The 6,286-nt window shown below is 34.4% G+C and overlaps 1 pseudogene; it reads right to left on the reverse strand.

Moving 5' to 3' along the window:
• Positions 1 to 1,445: 1,445 nt before the first annotated feature.
• Positions 1,446 to 2,925, reverse strand: LOC105544885 (annotated as a pseudogene).
• Positions 2,926 to 6,286: the final 3,361 nt, after the last annotated feature.

Genomic DNA, 6,286 nt, shown 5'->3' on the forward strand with positions numbered 1-6,286 from the left:
CCAAAAAACAGATTATTTCAGTCTTACTCAAAGTCTTCCATAAAATACCAAAGGCAAAACCCTCCTAATTTATTTTGCAAGGCCAATGTAGCATTTATATTAGAACCAGACAAGAAAAGTTCAAACAAAAGCTTGTATGCTTTTGATGCGAATGTACTTTGTTCCCGCTACTTTGCATAGAAAAAGAATGTTGACCTTATGGATGAATAATGATATCAGTTATCTCATTTATGATTTATGATAACTTTAATTTCAAAAATAGAAAAAAAATAAAGTGGTAAACGTAAGACCAAGTTCCAGTAGGGGTATCATATGACAGTGAACAACAACAACAAAAATGCTCTGTAATTTTATTAGATAATGGTGATCAGTTCCCTCTTTCATTCCCCACAGTGGTTAATTCAAACTTTTAATGCTATGCTTTTGAAGTTCACTTCCTCTTCTTTGCCTCCTGCTTTCACTTCCTTTTTTCAGAGATAATACAGAAGTCATTGAGTCTAAAATCTCTCAATATTATTTTCTCCCCAACACTTATTTGTATCTGTACATAATCTTAGCCTCTCTCCTCCCATTACAGAAAAAGCAACTGTACCGTTTCCCATCTCCTCCATCACTTCATTCCATCAATTATTCTCATTTTGTCCTGTGTCTCCAACATTGCTATTTCCATTTGTTCTTTTTCAATTTAATAACATCATCATCCACCCACTCAGGCAAGTTAAAACATGAAAGAAGTTCCTGACACCTCCTTGCTCTCCCCCTTCCAAATGTGCACAATAACCAAGTCTTCTTGCCAATTATATCCCTTGAATATTTCTCACATTTTCCCTTTCCTTTCATTCCACTGCCACTCTCTTGGTTCAGGCCTTCATCATCATTCATTTCTAGACTGATACAGTGCCTCCTAATTAATAGCATAGCTCAGAAAAAAAGCATGAACCTTGAAGTCAGTTCATATTCAGATACCAACAATATATTTTACTGCAATTGTGACTGTAGGGAAATTAACCTCTTTAAACCTTACTTTCCCAGCTGTAAAATGGAGATAATGATGCTTGTCAGTAAGTGTTATTGTAGTGATAAGGGGAAATTATGAATATAAAACATTTAATACTATACCTTGCACATAGTAAGCACTCAAGAAATATGAACTCCTTGTCTTCTTATAACTTATTCTCCTCCAGCCCCTTTGCTACCCTGCCATGTGACTTTAACAGAAATCTGATATGTCACTTCCCTAATGAAAATCATTTGGTGGTTTTGGTTTGACCACATGTTCAAATTCAAACTCCATTAATTTAGGACATACAACTCTTCACAGGTTGACTCTCTACTCATATCTTCACTCATGCTTCAAATTCATGAGCTACTCGAAGACACAAAGGGAATTTGTCTTATCCATCTTTAAATCTCTAGGGTCTAACAACAGTGTTAGGTTCAAAATAAAGATTGTCAACAGATGATAATCTTTTCAAGAGTGCAGCCATCTGGTCTGGTTTGTCAAAGCTGGTCCACATTTGTGTTAACACTTCAACATTCTCCACAAATTTCTTAAGTTTAGCAACTTGTGATGAAATATGCCACGTAACACTTTCACTTAAGAACTTCATACCATATGGGCCTAGTAGTTCTAATAATGACCTTATTTCTGACATGTCAGAATATTTCTCTGCATTGAATGTTAATTCATTTTCTGTAGGTAATTTCACAAAGGCTTTAATTGCAGGGAAATAAGCTATATGATCATAGTTGACTCATCTTAACAAAGTTTCCAAATACCAACTTCCGTATAGACTCATAATGATTAGTTCTCCATAACTGCCTAAATGTTGTGTTTGTTGAAGAAGAACATCATTGAATACTCTTATAATATCCATCTACATGTAGTTTTACATTGGCTGGAGTATGGTCATGTGTGCTCTTACACCTGTTAGAATCTCTGATGGCTTTGCATTTTGTGTGTGACTCAATTATACATAATCATCCCAACAATTAACTTAGTAAAGAAGATTTCCAGATGGGAAGTCAAATATTCTCATGGAGTAAAGGTATGTTTCCATAGCACCATGTTTGAGACACAATTTATAACTCAGAAAGTGCAGTGTGTAATTTGTCAACTTTAGTCACAACCAGCCTGTTTTTCTTCATGTTCTTAATGCCTGGTTTCCCCCTTTCAGGTTACCCTTTCTTACTAGTCTGTTTTGTTTTCTTTTGTTTTGTTTTGTTGATTTCTTATTCACTGCTTGACTGGTGGTTTTGGCATAATACTTGGGCGGCACTGGTCACTAAGAGTACACTGTTCTGTGCAAATATCTGTGATGATATTTCAAGCTTGTTTTGCCATTTCATCTAGAAATATATTACATAAGGGAAGACTACATTCTCCAATATGATGTAACTCTGCTGCACACAGTTCATGAATGCAAATGATAAAATAAGTGCAATGTAGTGAAAATGCAGTTCAGTATCTTGACTGAGAAAGTAACTCCAAACACTGTTAAAGCATCTTCTCAAGAGCATGACTATAAAAACAAAATATGTAGAGCTTTGATGTTTTAAGCAACGTTTCCACCAAAGAATCTATTTTTGGTATGAAAACATTATTGTATTCATCATGTTTCCAAGTTCTCTGTGATCTGAAAGGCCAAGCGAAGCCTTAGAGACACTAGTATATGCCTGTAACCTAAACCAATCTAATCTCATTCCTCTGAAATCAAATACTTCCCCATCTTCGACTTATTTTACATTTACAAAGGTCATAGTGTTAACAACAGAGGACGTGATGCTTGAGTCATCTTCCCGGCAAACGGAAAGGTTCTGCATGAGTTCAGTGAGGACAACAGCATCAAACCCAGAAAGGTACTGCATGTAATACCTTTGCATTACAGGTCCATATTTTAAAACATTTCCCAAACTAAATACCATAAAATTGCACAACATTAAAAATAGTAAAAGACTGCTTAGTATTAGAAGCAGACCATTTCCTGAAATTCTAAAACCAGCAGCATATGTTGTTGCTTGTATAAAGCCTAGTGATATTTTTAGACTAAATTTCACGGTGCCCTGTTGACATTAGCACAACCATTGTACTCTGGTGTATAATAAACAATCTTAGAGATTTATCAACTATTAATACAAATGTTAGTCCTTAACCACTTTTTATATGTTTTAAATTTTGAAAATTCAAGTGTACCTGCCATAACATAAAAATAAACATTAGACTGTATCACAAAAAAAGATACTTTTAAAATACAGAATACATTTTTTCATTCAACGACACGTCTAACTTTTAAATGAAATCCACTTCCTAACTATAAACTAGTTGATATTTGGAAATTCCTTGAGTGGATTTTGATGGAAGATAGAAGTTGCTACTAATTTTTTTTCAAATGACACTTCTGTTTTGACATGTTTGTTATTTTGTGATCACAAGCATCATCGGGTTTTGATTTACTCTGAAGTTTCTTAAACTGACAGGATAATATCATGCCTTAGGAAAATTGTATCTAAGTTAATCATGAAGAGATGGATCAAAGGGAAATCAATGGCATGTAATGCAAGAGTCAAACAAAAAGCAACATAAAAAACATCTCAAATAGCTTAATTTTATGTGATAATCATGGTAGTATCACTTTGTATTTAATAAGGACATTCCTTCCAAAGATGTTAAAGTTCTTTTAATGTATTACCTTGTTTTTACTCACAAAATCCTTGGGAGATAAAGGAAAATTATAACTTAGGTAAATAAAACTTGCTTTGGACCCTCGACATTTTTTGTTTTTAAATGTCAAATATTTCTGTTTTTACCATACTCATACCACTAAGCACTAATGATGAAAATTTTACAACTAAACATGTTGCTGACAGTATATATTCATGGTCACCGCTGATCCCTAAACAATCTTGATTGTATCTCTGTGGTGTGCAGATCTTCTTTTCTGTCTTCCTGCATTTTCTATAAATTCATAGTTAGATCTAGAGGTTGGATCTAATTTAGATTCAGTTTTTATATTAAGATAAATATGTCTTAGATAGTGCTGTGTACATAATACCCACTGCCATTGATGATCATTTCTCAGATTCATTATTTTATCAAGGGTTTGAAAATTTACAATATTCTAATTACATCAACAGGAAGCTTTGTTTTAAAAATATACATATAAACATGCCATTCCCCTGCATAAACTTTTTCAATGTCCACTATTGTTGGAATAAAATCTAAATTCCTTAACATAGATTATTTAAAGTGTATCAACTGGCAGTTGTTTATCACTTCTGTCTTATATTGTGTCACTCTCTGCCTCACACTTTAGGCTTCAGACATGCTGCTGACCTCTTTGTGGGTTTCTGAATGAACCTTACTCTGGACCACTTTAGGACATTCACATTTGCTGTATCCTTTGTCCAAAATTCTTTCCTCTCACTTCCAACTTCACCTGGCTAACTTCGCATCATTTTTTATGCCTCCGTTTCAGTATAGCTTCTTCAGGAAGACCTTCCCAGAAGTCCAAAACTATATTAGCTCAACCTGTTTTATATATATATATGTATGTGTGTGTGTGTATATATATAGACACATACCTATTGCAACCGTATTTATTGACCTGTATTTACTACACTTTTGACACTTGTTTGAGCTGTGTCCTCCACCCTCCATTTTGTTCATCACTGTATCTCCAACACCTGAAGAGTTCCCAATACATAATATGTGCTCAGTACTTGTTAAATCAGCTTATGTCACTAAGATATCAGCTTTTGTTTTTGAATTGATAATATTATGATCTTATAAAGCACTTTTTGTATGTCAGCACATTAAACACCACAACATCCCAATGAAGACAAAAAAGACTTCATTGCATGTCTTCTCTTCTGCTTCTGTGAATTAGGATTGTAAACATAGCTACTGTGACATTCTGTCATCTTGAATTAATACGGTCTGAAATATCTACTTATTTATCTCCTCTGTTTTGTGTCTGGGATTCTAATATCTAAAAGAGCCCTAAGACCAAAATCAGAAGTGTGAAAGATTTATATTGTATAACCTAACTTAATTATATCTTTTTTATCTAAATAGGAAGATACCACCCCTGTTTTCCTATTTCAGCATCAATGCCTTCAGGAAGACTTCCACGAAGAGAATTGATAATACCTTCCTCTAAGCTATCTTTGAACTTTGTTATTACTTACTTCTGATATTATGCATAGCATTTTTTATCTACATCACTGTTAAACCTGCTAAACTGTGATCCCTATGCAGATATGTACTAAATGTTATTAATATTTCTACGTATTTAATGTTTTTAAATTGTGTATTAATATTTGATAATATTCTAGCATATTTAATATTTCTACATACTAAATGCCTAACACAGTGCCTGACACATAATAGATTCTCAATTCATCATTGTTGAATCACTGACATGAAATAATGTGCCCCCTTGTCTGTAATTAATTCCCACATAATGAAAGATGGTTAGTTAAATTTGTTGTGGTGGTGGCAGAGGTAGGGTGATGTTTACCCTGAAAAGGGAGTGGAATCAGGACTCCTGGTCAAAATATAACAGTAAGACAACTAAGTATTAAAATGTTGCATCTCAAGGAGGTCTGGAATAGATGATGGATTGAATATAGGAAACTGATTTTAATGCCCCTCAAAACCCCACTAAAAATGGAGGGAAAAAATTGTTCATAACAAAAATCCTGAAGACTGAGAAGAGCATTAGAAGAAATAACAGCAACACAATTTTTTGAAATAGAAAGCAGATGAATTAGTGTTAGTTGACTTAGGTTGACTTAGTTAATTGACCTAGGTAGAGAACTCAGCCAGCAGTGGAGAAAGCTGAGAAATAATTCAATTTACAATCCAATATACCCATAAAGCCTGGAAATTAGCAACACGAGATACCTTTGGAACTGAGAGAGTTCAGGAAAAGAGAGCTAAAATTAGGAGGTTTGGGTGAAATTCAGTTTAATCTAGAAAGATCCTTTCCCTTGTTCCAGAGCTAGGTAACTGTCTTTCCCCTACCCTGCAGATGTTTGAAAGATTATTCTACAGCTTTGGGGAAAAAATAGAGAGTCACTGAACTGGAAGACCTAGACACTTTAACTAAAACAAGGTGATTAAGCAACCATATGCATAATAAACTGGATGCTTCCCTCACTTAGTGTGCAAAACACTGCAAGCCGGTCTTCCATTCTCCAGGCAAGAGACTGGAAAAGTCTTCTCTGGAGAAACTGATGAGCCCGAGAAGAAAAACCTGAGTATACAGACACCAGGGAGCTCCCA

The sequence above is a fragment of the Mandrillus leucophaeus genome, unplaced genomic scaffold, assembly GCF_000951045.1.
Source record: "Mandrillus leucophaeus isolate KB7577 unplaced genomic scaffold, Mleu.le_1.0 Scaffold311, whole genome shotgun sequence".
Taxonomy (NCBI): domain Eukaryota; kingdom Metazoa; phylum Chordata; class Mammalia; order Primates; family Cercopithecidae; genus Mandrillus; species Mandrillus leucophaeus.